General features: G+C 53.2%; 1 non-coding gene across 1 annotated transcript; it reads left to right on the forward strand.

The window, feature by feature from the left end:
- The first annotated feature begins 406 nt into the window (after positions 1-406).
- TRNAV-AAC lies at positions 407-479 on the forward strand. The gene has a single exon. It is a non-coding gene; the product is annotated as a tRNA-Val (tRNA).
- Positions 480-16,821: the final 16,342 nt, after the last annotated feature.

The following is a 16,821-nucleotide window of genomic DNA, read 5'->3' on the forward strand; positions in this document are numbered from 1 at the left end:
CAAAAAGAAATCGAGCAGCTGCTGAAGTAGTTCAGCTGGGAGCGTGCTAGACTAACAGGCTCTTCTGTCCCCCTTTGTGCACGGGTGGGATGTTTTCTGAAAGTGCAGCAGTTCCTTTAACTGCCACGAGTCCCTCATTTCAGGCTATGCAGCAGGAAAAGGCAGCATGGGCTTCTGCACCGAGTTGGCCCACCTGACCTTTCATTCTTCTCTTGCTCTTTGTCAGCAAGGGGAAGAAAAAGAAGCTCTCCCTCAAGCTGGAGTCACAAGGGCGACGTAAGGACGACTTCCTGAGTGCCCGCTCCAGTCCTCTGCTCTGCCAGCTGACCTATTGAAGGGCTGCCACCACTTTCTCTAGGTTTGTCCATCGGTCTGTGCCAGGGTGAGCAAGAGCCAAGCAGATGGAGTTTCTGTAGTGTAGTGGTTATCACATTTGCCTAACACGCAAAAGGTCCCTGGTTCAAAACCAGGCAGAAACATGCTGGCTTCCTTTTGCCAGATCCCCTTGCTGTTCAGGAAGGCCTCCTCCTCCTATTGGCCTGTCCCTGGGATAACTCCAACCCCCGCATGACAGAGGGTGCTGACAGCAGTGGAGAAAGCACCTTGGCATCAGGCTGGAGAACCTAGAGGAGTTAGGCGTGTCACCTTTTGGAGGCTTGTGGCTTGGCCTCCTCTGCCCTGGGAGGTTGGCCGGTGGAGGCCGGCTCTTCCTGCTGGCCTCCTCTGCGTGACTTGCCAAAGGAGGAAGTGAGGCAGGAATGGGGCAAAAGAGGAAAGTCAAGCTGAGGAAGGCAGGGCAGAAGCTAAGCACCTCAGTGCGGCTAAGTGGGGTTAGTAGAGCGTCACCATTCGTTCTGCAAAGCCTGAGGAGGTGCGGTTGGCTGCTGGGAGGCAGAACCCTGTGCCTGCCTCTTGGCTTCCCAGGGATGGCTCCTTGCAGCCCAGGAGAAGCGGGGTTCTGGGGGGAAGGAAAAGCAGCAATGGCGAGGCTGAGTGGGCTCCTTTATGGCCGACATGGTGGGTCTGGGAGTTGCCTGTAAGCCATAAGTGGACTTGGTGCAGTGAAAACCGCTGCTCCATTCTGGCTGACCTGGGGGAGCCATTGATGACATGGGAGTGGGGGCAGGGCGCTGGCTGTGAGCAAATGGGATCCAGGAAGCCCCAGCCTGCCCCTCCAGGGGCCGAGTCATTTTCTTCTCTCCTGCCATGGGGAGCCCGGCCTAGAGCCTGCCCAGCATGCACTGCAGCTCGAGCATTAAGCCTTCCTGTGGCATAACCGAACTACGGCCTAGCGTAATAAGGTGTAAAGTTTAGATTGTGAATTTATCTTTAATTTCCATGATAACCTACTTTGATCTTTTATGACTACCACTTATAATCCTTAAAACTCCATCTTTCCGTAGTTAATAAATCTGTTTTATGAAACTGGTGTATTTTGCTTGAAGTTCTTAGGAAATCTCAGCTCCTTTACAAAGCTGGTTCATGTACTATTCACAGTGAGGGAGGGGTGGACCCTGCGTAATAAACTCACTGTGATATGCCTGTGATATGCAGGGGGTCAGATTAGATGCTCTAATGGTCTCTTCTGGCCATAAAGTCGACTAATTTCTGAAAAACTGAGTGTAGCATTGGGAGCAGCGTCTGATGTTTTCCTGTCTAGCCGGCTTGCTGCCTAGAACGAACGCTCCTCGAGTGGGGTGATCCACAGGGAGTAGCTCAAACCTGCAAAGTGCCTGGCCAGGGGCAGGACATTGGCACAGCAAGGGAGGGGTGTGGCAGTGACATCACAAAGGCCTTTTGCAGGACCTCAGACTATTGGTCAAAGGCGGTGGGGAGGTGGTGACCTCACAGAGAGATGCTGACATCAGCCAGGCAGGACAGGGGCGAGGGACCAGGGAAACCTCAGAGACCCCTGTGGCTTTGCTCCAGCAAGTCTCCTTCTCCAGGTCTCTCTTTGAGGACTGAGGGAGTATTCGGGTTCATGGACGTGAGCGCCAGGAGGAACCTCTTTCGAGTTTTCTCCTTCCCTTTCAGTGATTTTACTAGAAAACAGCCATCCCTGTTTAGAAGGTAAGAGCCTCTTCGAGGTTTGAAACCTTTCAGTCTGATCCATCTGGTGACAGTTGAATTCTAGGCATGGAAAACACGAGCTTAAGGAGGCAGAATTTTATTGCGCACCTGGGATTCTGTCCCTTAGAATCACTGGGGACATTGGGGTTTGTCCTTTTTGTTTTCGCTTTTCCTCCATCCATCCCTCCCTCCTTTCTCTTTGTCTTTTGCTTCTTTTGTCCTTTCTCCTGTTCCCCTCCCAACAGCAGGAGAGGGGTGTGGGTGTGTGGGTGTGTATGTTGCGGGGGAGTGCTCTGCAGTTCCCACTGTGGGAGGTCCACCCAAAACTGGGGGGCTGAAATAGAGCTCGGGCAGTGATCCCCACCAGTGACCTGGGCCATCCTTTGGGCTCTCTGGTGAGAACCCTCAGCCTCCCGTCCTCAGTCTCTACCCTGATTGGCTCAGCAGGGGGTTATTGACAGGGAGGAGACTCAGGTCTTGTTGTTCTCTTTTAAGACCAAGGAAATAAGTCAGAACCAGTTCTATGTTTGATGAATTTTGCTGCTTCTCTGCATTAATTGTCTCTGAGCAGTTCATGATTCTCTCTAACCTTGCAGTTCTCCTCAAATACTTGCTGAATAATTACTGTCACTGTTGTTGGTCTGGAGCTCATCACAGAGCACTTTATTCAGGTCATTCAATGACTGAAATTCAAGATCCGATGGTTAGTTTGAAAATCAGGGCTCTTGGGTCCTATTCCCAACTCTGCCACTGACTGGCTGTGTGTGTGACCTCAGACAAGTCAATTCTCCTTTCTCAGCCTCAGCTTCTCCCTCTTTCAAGTAGGGATAATAATGATCCGCTCCTACCTACTTCAAAGTGCGTGGAGGCAGGGTCGGCTCTAGGTTTTTTGCCTCCCTAAGGAAAAAAAAATTTTGGCTGCCCCCATCCTAGCCCTGGGCTCCCCCTCACACCGTCCTGCTGCCCAAGCCCTGGGCTCCCCGCAACCTGCACCCGCTGCCGCCGCAACTCTGGGCCTCCCCACACCTGCATCCCCCTGCCACCCCACCCCTGGCCTCTTCCCCCCCCAACCCACACCCCCCTGCCTTTCCAGCCCTGGGCTCCCCCACCTACATCCTGTGCTGCCCCAGATCTGGGCTCTCTCCTTCCCCCCCACCAATGCTCCCCATCCCACACACCCCCTGCCGCCCCAGGCCTGGGTGCTCCCCCCCACCTGCACCCTCCTTCCACCCCAGCCCTGGGTCACTGGTAACTCGCTCCCAGGATGGGTCATTCAGCAGGAATTTTGGATGTGCACAGAACACAGACAGGATTGGTTCCCATATGGTTACAAAACTGCAGTAAAATGGAACAATTTTCAGTTTGTGTGATTGGAGGATACCTGGATGCATATCATAAGACTGTCCTCTTAATGAGGAAAAGTTGAGGTGCCTTTATTATTCTTTGTTTCTATGGGGAATTTGCCAATGCAATATCACTGTCTTCCTTTCAAACAAACAAAACTAGAAAAAAAATGGCAATGGCTGTTGAAAATAGCAATTCCAGTCCTAATAACCCCTGGGAAGCATTTCTTGCTCAATTTTATCCTACTTTTTGTACAGCAAATAACAGTGGATCAGTATATTTGATTTAACATAACATAAGAACATAAGAAGGGCCGTACCGGGTCAGACCAAAGGTCCATCTAGCCCAGTATCTGTCTACCGACAGTGGCCAATGCCAGGTGCCCCAGAGGGAGTGAACCTAACAGGCAATGATCAAGTGATCTCTCTCCTGCCATCCATCTCCATCCTCTGACGAACAGAGGCTAGGGACACCATTCTTACCCATCCTGGCTAATAGCCATTTATGGACTTAGCCTCCATGAATTTATCCAGTCCCCTTTTAAACATTGTTATAGTTCTAGCCTTCACAACCTCCTCAGGTAAGGAGTTCCACATGTTGACTGTGCGCTGGGTGAAGAAGAACTTCCTTTTATTTGTTTTAAACCTGCTGCCTATTAATTTCATTTGGTGACCCCTAGTTCTTGTATTATGGGAATAAGTAAATAACTTTTCCTTATCCACTTTCTCAACATCACTCATGATTTTATAGACCTCTATCATATCCCCCCTTAGTCTTCTCTTTTCCAAGCTGAAGAGTCCTAGCCTCTTTAATCTTTCCTCGTATGGGACCCTCTCCAAACCCCTAATCATTTTAGTTGCCCTTTTCTGAACCTTTTCTAGTGCTAGAATATCTTTTTTGAGGTGAGGAGACCACATCTGTACACAGTATTCGAGATGTGGGCGTACCATGGATTTATATGAGGGCAATAATATATTCTCAGTCTTATTTTCTATCCCCTTTTTAATGATTCCTAACATCCTGTTTGCTTTTTTGACCACCTCTGCACACTGCGTGGACATCTTCAGAGAACTATCCACGATGACTCCAAGATCTTTTTCCTGACTCGTAGCTAAATTAGCCCCCATCATGTTGTATGTATAGTTGGGGTTATTTTTTCCAATGTGCATTATTTTACATTTATCCACATTACATTTCATTTGCCATTTTGTTGCCCAATCACTTAGTTTTGTGAGATCTTTTTGAAGTTCTTCACAATTTGCTTTGGTCTTAACTATCTTGAGTAGTTTAGTATCAACTGCAAACTTTGCCATCTCACTTTCTACCCCTTTCTCCAGATCATTTATGAATAAATGGAATAGGATTGGTCCTAGGACTGACCCTGGGGGAACACCACTAGTTACCCCTCTCCATTCTGAGAATTTACCATTAATTCCTACCCTTTGTTCCCTGTCCTTTAACCAGTTCTTGATCCATGAAACGACCTTCCCTTTTATCCCATGACAGCTTAATTTACGTAAGAGCCTTTGGTGAGGGACCTTGTCAAAGGCTTTCTGGAAATCTAAGTACACTATGTCCACCGGATCCCCCTTGTCCACATGTTTGTTGACCCCTTCAAAGAACTCTAATAGATTAGTAAGACACGATTTCCCTTTACAGAAACTATGTTGACTATTGCTCAAGAGTTTATGTTTTTCTATGTGTCTGACAATTTTATTCTTAACTATTGTTTCAACTAATTTGCCCGGTACCGACGTTAGACTTACCGGTCTGTAATTGCCGGGATCACCCCTAGAGCCCTTTTTAAATATTGGCGTTACATTAGCTAACTTCCAGTCATTGGGTACCGAAGCCGATTTAAAGGACAGGTTACAAACCTTAGTTAATAGTTCCGCAACTTCACATTTGAGTTCTTTCAGAACTCTTGGGTGAATGCCATCTGGTCCCGGTGACTTGTTAATGTTGAGTTTATCAATTAATTCCAAAACCTCCTCTAGTGACACTTCAATCTGTGACAGTTCCTCAGATTTGTCACCTACAAAAGCCAGCTCAGGTTTGGGAATCTCCCTAACATCCTCAGCCGTGAAGACTGAAGCAAAGTATCCATTTAGTTTCTCCGCAATGATTTTATCATCTTTAAGCGCTCCTTTTGTATTTTGATCATCAAGGGGCCCCACTGGTTGTTTAGCAGGCTTCCTGCTTCTGATGTACTTAAAAAACATTTTGTTATTACCTTTGGAGTTTTTGGCTAGCCGTTCTTCAAACTCCTCTTTGGCTTTTCTTATTACACTCTTGCACTTAAGTTGGCAGTGTTTGTGCTCCTTTCTATTTGCCTCACTAGGATTTGACTTCCACTTTTTAAAGGAAGTCTTTTTATCTCTCACTGCTTCTTTTACATGGTTGTTAAGCCACGGTGGCTCTTTTTTAGTTCTTTTACTGTTTTTCTTAATTTGGGGTATACATTGAAGTTGAGCCTCTATTATGGTGTCTTTAAAAAGGGCCCATGCAACTTGCAGGGATTTCACTTTAGTCACTGTACCTTTTAACTTTTGTCTAACTAACCCTCTCATTTTTGTATAGTTCCCCCTTTTGAAATTAAATGCCACAGTGTTGGGCAGTTGAGGTGTTCTTCCCACCACAGGGATGTTGAATGCTATTGTATATTATGGTCACTATTTCCAAGCGGTCCCGCTATAGTTACCTCTTGGACCAGGTCCTGCGCTCCACTCAGGATTAAATCTAGAGTTGCCTCCCCCCCTTGTGGGGGGAGGGATAGCTCAGTGGTTTGAGCATGGCCTACTAAACCCAGGGTTGTGAATTCAATCCTGGAGTGGGCCACTTAGGGATCTGGGGCAAAACGTGGTCCTACTAGTGAAGGCAGGGGGCTGGACTTGATGACCTTTCAAGGTCCCTTCCAGTTCTAGGAGATTGGTAGATCTCCAATTATTACCTTATTACCTTTCCCTGCTCCAGGGCTGGTTCTATGGGCAGGGAGCTAACCAAGCAACTACAGCTCCCAGGGCTCCCTGGTGGTTATCAGCTCCCAGGCAGGATCCCTGCCAGCTGCTGCCCCTGCAAATGGGCTGCTCCAAGTACCTGCTTGCTTTGCTGGTGCCTACAGCTGCCCTTGCGTCCACCCATCCTGCACCCCCACCCTGTGCCCTAGCCCGGAGCCTGCACCCAGCACCCAAGCTCCATTCCAGAGCCTGCACCTGACTCCATCCCAGAGCCCGCACCTGACTCCATCCCAGAGCCTGTACCCAACTCCATCCCAGACCCCGATCTCTCAACCATCTTATACCTCAAACCCCTGCCCCAACCAGGGCCTGCACCCCAGACCTCCTCCCCCCACCCAAACTCCCTTGCAGAGCCTTAGGCAGGTGGGGGGCAGAGTTCGGGAGGGGGTGGGCTCTTAGTGTTCTGGGAACCACCAAAATTTCTAGAAACCTGCTGCCACTGATACTTGGGGGGGGGCGGGGGGAGGGGATGGAGAGGGGCAAATCTCCCAGATTCAAAATCTGGGACAGTGTCTGTTGGTGCTTTTTGCTGCTTTTCTCTGGGCTGGGGGTTGTCCCAGTGCTGCACAGAGGGGTTCCCACAGGAAGGTGCTTGCTCCTAACCCCCGAGGCCGTCAGTGTGTCGGCTCTTCTCTAGCCAGCCCACTTGCCAAGTCTGATTGGCCTTGGTCGGGCTCCCAGCCCCTCTCCAAGGGGTGCAGCTGTCTGGAGGTGCTGCCTTCCTCAGTCCCACCTCATTCACTCCACAGGGCGACGGATTACCAAGTGGGGGAAAGATCTTATTCTACTTCTAGCAAAAAGACATTTTTCTGTTACCTTAATTACACTACCTTAGGGGCCCCCTATAACATATTACCAAGGTTCAATACAAAGTCATGTAAAAGTTATACAAAAATGCATAATGCAGAGATTTATCTACAACTGCATTGAGTGACTGCTCGGTGCAGTGATATAGTGACCCCTGGGTCTTTGAAAGAGGCTTTATACTGGGGGGCGGGCGAGTCGTAGGCAAGCGGGTGGGCACAGAGGTGAGCAGTGAGCCAGCAGGGGCTCTAGGGGTGGGCAGGGGGGTTTCTGGCAGGGGAGGGAGGAGGTGAAAGGAGGCGAGTGGTGGGTGGGGGACTGACTAGCAGGAGATGCAGCAGGCCAGCGGGGGGCTGGGGGGTGAAGAGGGGTGTGACGGTGAGATCTGGTCACCCTATGGGGCCATTTCTTCTCCCTCCCCCAAACCTTCCTTTTCAGCCCACAGCTGTTTCAGGGGGGCAGCGCTGGGGAAGGAGGGTTTGTTTCCGTGGGGTGGGCGGTGCTGCGGGGGGGTTGTTTCCACAGGGATGGGTGGCGCTGGGGAGGTGTTTCAAGGGGGCTGGGTGGCACAATTTTATATTCTTGCCTTGGGTGTAAAAATTGCTAGTTATGGCTCTGGGACCCCATATTGCGCTAGGTGCTGTACAAACCGTGGCCAACACTGGGACACCCAAGGGGGTTCCCCTCAATTTCCCTGAGCCTCTGCAGCCCAACTGCTTCAGACTCCATCGGGATCACCCCCCGCTTGCAAAAAACCCACCTTGTCAAACAGTCCTTCTTTCCTTGCCCCCTGATTCTGCTTTCACACCCTGGGCCCATCTCCTCCCTTCGTTCCGGTGAGCAGAGATGGAGGCAACTTCACCCACTGGAGCCAGCCCCAGCGAGCGCTGCAGCCTGCCCGGGGGAGTGTTTGCAGACACAGGAAGGGAGCAGCTGGGAGCAGCAGGTGCTGGGAAGGAGGCATGAGAACAAATGGGGGAGGAGGGCAGCTCCTGGGGGCGGGGCTCCGGCACAGCCCGGGGGCCGGGCAGCTCCTGGGGGGTGGGCTCCGGCACAGCCCGGGGGCGGGGCAGCTCCTGGAGGCGGGGCTCTGGTACAGCCCGGGGGCCGGGCAGCTCCTGGGGGGCGGGGCTCCGGCACAGCCCAGGGGCGGGGCAGCTCCTGGGGGGCGGGGCTCCGGTACAGCCCAGGGGCGGGGCAGCTCCTGGGGGCGGGGCTCCGGCACAGCCCAGGGGCCGGGCAGCTCCTGGGGGGTGGGCTCCGGCACAGCCCGGGGGCGGGGCAGCTCCTGGAGGCGGGGCTCTGGTACAGCCCGGGGGCCGGGCAGCTCCTGGGGGGCGGGGCTCCGGCACAGCCCGGGGGCGGGGCAGCTCCTGGGGGGCGGGGCACCGGTACAGCCCGGGGGCGGGACAGCTCCTGGTGGTGGGGCACTGGCACAGCCCGGGGGCGGGGCAGCTCCTGGGGGCGGGGCTCGTGGACAGCCCGGGGGCGGGGCAGCTCCTGGGGGCGGGGCTCTGGCACAGCCCGGGGGCGGGGCAGCTCCTGGGGGCGGGGCTCTGGTACAGCCCGGGGGTGGGGCACCTCCTGGGGCGGGGCTCTGGCACAGCACAGGGGCGGGGCAGCTCCTCGGGGCGGGGCTCTGGCACAGGTCGGGGGCGGGGCAGCTCCTGGGGGCGGGGCTCTGGCACAGGCCGGGGGTGGGGCAGCTCCTGGGGGCGGGGCTCTGGCACAGCCCGGGGGCGGAGCAGCGCCTGGGGGCGGGGCTCAGGCACAGACCGGGGGCGGGGCAGCTCCTGGGGGCGGGGCTCTGGCACAGCCCGGGGGCGGGGCAGCTCCTGGGGGTGGGGCTCTGGCACATTGTGAGGCAGGAGCCCGGGCTCAGCAGCTGCTCCCTGGTGGCCACGTGCTGCCAGAAGCGCTGGAGCCGCCGGGGCCAGAGCGGAGCCGCTGTTCTCAGCTGCAGCAGGAGCTGCCCCCGGCCCCGCTGGGCTCCAGGTGGGGACAGAGCCTGGGGCCCGGGGCTCCTCTGGGTGCGGCTGGTGGGGTGGGAGGGGAGGGGAGAGGCCGGAGCTGCAGGCGGGGACGGGCGGTGGGGCAGGCGGGGGGTTGATCGGTCTCTGGGCACCAGGGGAGCCCAGGGGCAGAGTGTGTGTGTGAGTGTCCTGGGCCCAGGCGTGCGCATGGGGGGGAGCCCCAGCACCCCAATGCCCTGAGCCCCGGCTGGGGAGGCTGCTCCCCCCCCTCCCGTGGGGGCGGGAGAGGAGCCGAGCTGGAGTGGGGGGAGGAGAAGCCCCCCGACTGGGCTGGAGCCACGCTGGGGTGGGGAGGAGAAGCCCCGGGCCCCTGCAGGAGCTGCAGTGTGGGGCAGGGGGGGGAGAAGCGCCAGGCTGGGGCAGGGGAGGAGAAGCTCCGCTGGGTTGGGGGGCGGAGCCCAGACCCCAGCAGGAGCTGCATGGGGGGGAGGAGAACCCCGGGCCCTGGCAGAAGATGTGGGGCTGAAGTCCCCGGCTCGAGAGCCCCAGCCACCTTAGTGGCAGAAGTTGCAGGGCTGAAGCCCTGACCCCCCCCCTGTGTGGAGCTGGCCTGAGCCCCTCTTGCTCCCATCCCCCCTGTGGAGCTGGCTCCCACTCTCCGGCTGTGGAGAAATTCAGCCCAAATCTCCCCATGTTGGTATCTCCATTTCCCCCCCCCCATCACCCAGCCATGGATGGATTTAGCCCAGGAGGCAGGGTCAGTGTTGGCCCCATTGGGCAGGTGGGATCTAGGGCACAAGGAGGTGAAGTGACTTTCCCAAGGCTGAGCAGGGATCTGTGGCAGAGCAGAGACTCAAACCCAGAACATCTGACCCTGAGTCCTGTGCCTTAACCACTAGGCAACCTTCCCCCCGAAGGAGAGGGAACCTCCTCTGCCACTTTGAGTGTGTGGGTGGGAGCAGCCACTAGACAGAGCTGCCAGGATGTGGGGAAGGGGGTTGGATAGTTGGAGGGGTGATTAGCGGTTGGGGGGGGGGCCTGTGGAGGGGGCAGTCAGGGGACAAGGAGCAGGAGGGTTGGATGGGTTAAGGGTTCGGGGGGTGCCTGTCGGGCGGTGGAGCGGGATTGGAGCAGACAGGGAGCAGAGGGGGTTGGATGGATCGGGATTTCTGGGGGCCTGTTGGGGTGGGGAGTGGTTGGATGGGGCGTGGGAGTCCCCGGGGTCTGTCTGGGGGCAGGGGTGTGGATAAGGGTCAGGGGGACAGGTAGGGGGTAGGGTCCTAGGGAGGCAGTTACAGTGGGGGGGGTCTCAGGAGGGGGCAGTCAGGGGACAAGGAGCAGGGGGGGGTTGGGGGTTCTGAGGGGGGCAGCCAGGGGGCAGGAAGGGGGAGGCAGTGGATGGGGTGGGGCTAGGGCGGGGCTCCCTGGGTGCACACCCTAATGAAATGTGCTGCACACGCCTATGATCACGGGGGTGAGCCACTTGCATCCTTTTCCTGTTTGTGCCGTTTCTTTCCGTCTCAAAATCTGAGAACAATTCTCTCTGGTTCTTCCCCTTCTCTCTCCCCTCCCCACATGTGGCTAGAAAATCCAAGGAGATTCCCTCGTTTTCCCTAAAATTATTGACTCTCTAGTCTCTTATTTTCCCTATTTTCTCTGTAATTCTTAAATTCTCCTCAGCTTTGGGATGTGAACCCAGCCCATTTATCTGCAGCAATTTGTCCTTGGGTAGGTGGAATTTGCTGTCCTGTGTCACTCCCCCAGCGTGGGTGGGGGTTAGTAGGTGCTGGCTGGGTGAGCCTGCAGACGTGGCTGCCTCTGGGGGTGAGATGGGGGGGCCGATCTCTGCCAGCGACAGGACATGGCCGCACAGGAGGGGAAGGGAGGAGCCAGTATCCCTATGGAGCCTGCCCAGCCCCTTTGGTTCTGCTCCTTTCCAGCATTTTGTTCAGAGACTTTATTACTGGGGAGGCTGAAAAATCTCCCTGTGGGCTTAGCCTGGCAGGAGGGGCCAGGTCTCCCCTGCAATAAAGAGATGGAGCATGTTCCCAGCATGGCAGAACCTAGGCTGTGTCTCTGCAGGGAAAGATCCTGCGGGAATCGTGATGTGACATGAACTAAAGCCTGTTCTGAAACCTCCACAGTTGCCCTTCTCGCCCTGCCAGGCTGCAGGATGTCGTCCATGTTTCGCTCCAGCTCGTCCCATCCTCCCATGGGACAGGGAAGGGAAATGGCTGCAGTGGAGCCAGCTCAGGTAGGGATTGTTGGGCGGGGGGGTTCTGGTGGGTTCCTGCTGAAGGGACAGCAAATACACAGGAGGTGGGAGGCTTGGGCAGTCTGGCTTGGAGGTTGGAGTAGCCAAAACATTCACAGGTGGAGAATGGGAGGAGGCCAGGGTGTAGCAAATCTGTTGGGACTTGTTTAATATGCGGCTTCCATTCTAGGAACAGACCCAAGTAGCTCTTGTGTCATACAGGAGGCCTGTGATATGCAGGGAGTCAGATTAGATGCTCTAATGGTCTCTTCTGGCCATAAAGTCGACTAATTTCTGGCAAACTGAGTGTAGCATTGGGAGCAGCGTCTGAGGTTTCCCTGTCTAGCCGGCTTGCTGCCTAGAACGAACGCTCCTTGAGTGGGGTGATCCACAGGGAGTAGCTCAAACCTCCAAAGTGCCTGGGCAGGGGCAGGACATTAGCACAGCAAGGGAGGGGTGTGGCAGTGACATCACAAAGGCCTTTGGCAGGACCTCAGACTATTGGTCCAAGGTGGTGGGGAGGTGGTGACCTCACAGAGAGATGCTGACATCAGCCAGGCAGGACCGGGGCGAGGGGCCAGGGAAACCTCAGAGACCCCTGTGGCTTTGCTTCAGCAGGTCTCCTTCTCCAGGTCTCTCTTTGAAGACTGAGAGAGTATTCGGGTACACGGACGTGAGCGCCAGGAGGAACCTCTTTCGAGTTTTCTCCTTCCCTTTCAGTGATTTTACTAGAAAACAGCCGTCCCTGTTTAGAAGGTAAGAGCCTCCTGGAGGTTTGAAACCTGTTCAGTCTGATCCAGCTGGTGACAGTTGAATTCTAGGCATGGAAAACACGAGCTTAAGGAGGCAGAATTTTATTCCGCACCTGGGATTTTGTCCCTTAGAATCACTGGGGAGATTAGGGTTTGTCCTTTTTGTTTCACCTTTTCCTCCATCCCTCCCTCCCTCCTTTCTCTTTGTCTCTTGCTTCTTTTGTCCTTTTTCCTGTTCTCCTCCCAACACCAGGAGGTAGGGCTGTGTGTGTGTGTGTGTGTGTTGCGGGGGAGTGCTCTGCAGCTCCCACTGTGGGAGGTCCACCCAAAAATGTGGGGCTGAAATAGTGCTCGGGCAGTGATCCCCACCAGTGACCTGGGCCATCCTTTGGGTTCTCTGGTGAGAATCCTCAGCCTCCCGTCCTCAGTCTCTACCCTGATTGGCTGAGCAGGGGGTTATTGACAGGGAGGAGACTCAGGTCTTTGTTGTTCTCTTTTAAGACCAAGGAAATAAGTCAGAACCAGTTCTATGTTTGATGAATTTTGCTGCTTCTCTACATTAATGGTCTCTGAGCAGTTCATGATTCTCTCAAATGTTGCAGTTTTCCTCAAATACTTGCTGAATAATTCGTGTGCACTGTTGTTGGTCTGGAGCTCATCTTTGAGCACTTTATTCAGGTCATTCAGTGTATGAAATTCAAGATCCGATGGTTAGATTGAAAATCAGGGCTTTTGGGTCCTATTCCCAACTCTGCCCCTGACTGGCTGTGTGACCTAAGAGAAGTCAATTCTCCTTTCTCAGCCTGAGCTTCTCTCTCTTTCGAGTAGGGGTAATAATGATCCGCTCCTACCTAGCTCAACACAGTCACTCTTCCCCAGCACACACACTTTCTCTTCCCAGAACACAAACAGTCTCTACCCCGCCACGCACACTGCAGTTGAAAAGCAGCTGGCAATCTAGTAAGATGCCCGTGGAACGGTGGGATAGAGAAACCTGCATCATGTGATGCTGTACCAGTCTGTGAGGCATTGCAAACCCTTCCCAAAACACCCTGCAGCCAGTTGCACAGTGGGATAGTTGCCCACAGTGCACTGCTCTCTCTTGCCATCCAAGAACTGCTAGCATGAATGTGCTCTGGTGACACAAGGGGCATAGGAAGGACATTCAATAGCTGTTTTAACTAAATACTTTAACTAAAGCAGCAATGCTGGGGGGTTGGTGGCTTCTTTGTTTCCTCACCCTGGAGTAAACTCAGTTTTTTATTCCATTCTTGATGCTTCATGGAATAACAACAGACGACCGAAGAAAGACGTGGACAGGGTGGGTCTCAGGGGAGGGGCAGAGAGGTTCGAGCGGTGGGCAGAGCAGGTCTCGGAGGTGGGGGCAGTGGGCAGGGCAGGTCTCAGGGGAGAGGCAGAGAGGTGTGGGTGGTGGGCAGGGTGGGTTGCAGGGATGGGTCAGAGCGGTGGCGGCTGGTGGGCAGACCTTGTGGTAGGGGGTGGAGAGGCACGAGCAGCAGGCAGGAAGGCCTTGGGGGAGGAGAGGAGCGAGCGAAAGGTGGCTCAGCCGTCCTCAGCCAAAGAGGAAGAGCGGGGGGTGGGAAGTGGCCAAACAGGAGCAAGGGGGGAGCACAGGGGGGGCCTCAGAGAGAGGAGAAGGGGGGGGCAGTGCCATGGTCTGGGCACCAATGGGCCCCCCACTTCTAGGGAGCTTCCAGCGCTCACACCCAGCCTCCCCAAATGCAAGAGCCATAGGCCACCTATTCTCTTCATCTTCACTAACCAAGCCCCTCCACAAGCTATGTTGATGGAAGAAGCCCTCATGTTGGCACAGCGCTATCTGCACTGGGGTTAGGCTGATATAACTGCATTGCTTAGGGAGGTAAATTTTTTACACCCCTGAGTAATGTAGTTACACCGATCTAATTTTGTAGTGTAGACCTGTCCAAAGAACCTTGGGAGATAAACTTCACCTGCTCCTCTGCTTTACTGAATCCAAACACCAGCAAAGCTTGTCAGGCCTAGATGGGGGTTGGCAGAGAGTCAGGTGTGTGCAGACATGATCCCTTCAGCAACTGTAGGCACCATGGCTTAGCTGGCTAAAACCACTGTTTTGTATACAGGAGATCCTGGGTTCAAGTTCCAGTGGTACCTTACTGAGTTGCTTTTGGGGCACCTGGTATTGGCTACTGTCAGAAGACAAGATTCAGAGCTAGATGGACCTTCGGTGTAGCCTAGTGTGGTTTTTCTTATGGTTTAAATTACACTCACAGGCACTGAGGATAGAGTTACTGAAAGTTTGGGAGTTAGGAGCTGATAGGTCAGTGGTCCAGTCCCCTCACAGACAACCCCGTCCCTCTGGGACAGGGGCAGGTCTGAGCTCTCACACCAAATGCTCATTGTGGCTGCCAGAATCTGTGGGCAGCTCCTTTAGTTTATGCCGAGGGTTGAGTCCTGCTTTGTGCACCGAGTCTGAGAATGAAAATCCTAAACCGCCCTTTGAAATAACAAAAGCAGCGGGACGTGTTTCTGTCCCTGCCCCGGAGCAGACAGACCAATGGAGAAATGCCATGAGTCCAGGGTAATACTCCCCTGCGGTTTTACCATTTCCACTTGCTAAACTCCCTCCCAACCTTCTGGGCTCCTGGAGCAGGGGACTGAGCCTGAGCCGAGACACGGACACTGCAACTTTACAGCCCAAGCCGCATGACCCTGATTAATGTGATACAGGCCAGTCGTGGGTGTTTCATTGCACTGGAGACGTAGCCTAATGTTATGTCTACACTGCGATTAACACACCCAGGGCACCTGTCGCAAAGCCCGGGTCAGCTGACTCAGGGTTATGGGGCTTGTGGTGCAAGACTATAAAATTACAGTGCAGACAGATGGACTTGAGCCCACCCATGAGGGGTGAGGGTTTCTGAATCCAGGCTTCAGTGTGAACACAAATATCCGCACCACAGTTTTTAGCCTCTCAGCTTTAGCTTCAAATCTAAGAAACCTTCTGTTTTACTGGCTGGCTGAGAGTCACGGTGAATGGCAGGAAGTGGGGGAGGTGCAGGGCCCTGTCTCCCCCAAACTTCATGGTACAGTTACATCTGGAAAGTAACTTAAAATTTCTATGAAATCATGTTAGTGAGTCACATACATGATTGTGATCGGTAAACATAAATGCCAAAATAACTAGAAAAATGTCCTGTTCTTAAATAAAGAGAAAAAACCTTAATCACGTATATAAAAGTAAGTAAATACGTTGTCAGTGGAGTGAAAAACAATTGACTAAAATAGAGGAGATAATGGCAGTAACAGAGAGTGTGTCTGTTAAGTAAAATCTGCTTCCTTTCTCTATATTTATTTATCTCTGCTAAAGAGAGGGTGCAAAGTATCAAACTTGTGTTTCTGACACCTGCATCAAAGCTCCAGAACTGATACCTCAAGGCTTGGGATAGGGAATATCTTGCTGTATTAACTCGTGATTGTTCTAAATTTACTCTTAAATTTAATGTGGCTGTAATTGGAGTCAGTATATATTTATCTTTCTTTATATAACAATTAGATACAGAGCTTGTCAGTGAATTTCTAAGTTATTTTCTGAAAAAAACCCTACAGTTTTCAGGTGCCTCAGTAGCCCCTGGGATCACAGTTAAAGTTGCCCCTGCCCCAAAATCTGAAATGGCCCCTGGTGAGCCAGGAGCGGCCACAGGGCTGCAGGGTATCTGGGGCTCCGGCAAGACGCAGCCCCCGTGTGAGAGCGCAAAGCCCGGCTTGAGCTGCAGGCAGAGCATCAGGCACCACAGGCCACAGCAGCAGTGTAGGAGTAAGGGTGGGAATGGCAGCCAGTGATTTTAGTTTTCTGTTCATTTATTGTGTGGTGTTATAAATAACTAACACGTTATGTCACATGGAATCACTGTGTGCTAAATAGAGAATCGATTGGTCGGTCTGTAGCGAGAATAATCATGTATTAGGTATCTACGTAAATAGGGCTGACAGGCAAGGCCTGTAGGCTGAGACCTGCAAGATTTTAGCTTCGCTATTTTAGGCCTTGGAGCTAAGAAATGCTGACAGAAGTAAATGGCCGAGGAATAACCCAATGCCCTAAGATGATGGGAAAAGAGGTACCAAGTGGGAACAGGGTGAACAATTAGCCAGAAGATTAATTTTAAATACAAAAATTCTGGAAAGGCACCTCTGTTTCCAAATGTGCCTTAATCACAGGACACAGGTTGTGTGTCAATGCTAATGAGGTATAATCAGAATCACGTTATAAAAAGGGGGTGCCCAGAGCGGGAAAACTGAGCTCCCTATGGGAAACTCCAGCAGGAACCATCCCTCTACTGATGATCAACCCATGAGAGACACATCAGACCCTAATACTATTGTTCAGGATGTGAGTAGAACTAGAGGTGTAACTTTTGCACAGGTCTTTATAGAATTTCTGTGTGCTTGGGTTGTCATAACCTTAACTGTAACTTTAATAAAACTTGTAAAACCGACTAGAACTTGTGCTTGTGAGTGTCTGTGTGGTCACTTCCCTTGGTCTTTGCGTGTTCCAAAAGACTGTACATTTGAAGCAAGTAGCAGAAGCGACTTTCACTCTGTTAAGC

This window comes from Mauremys mutica, unplaced genomic scaffold, assembly GCF_020497125.1.
Source record: "Mauremys mutica isolate MM-2020 ecotype Southern unplaced genomic scaffold, ASM2049712v1 001460F_np12_obj, whole genome shotgun sequence".
Classification (NCBI taxonomy): Eukaryota; Metazoa; Chordata; order Testudines; family Geoemydidae; genus Mauremys; species Mauremys mutica.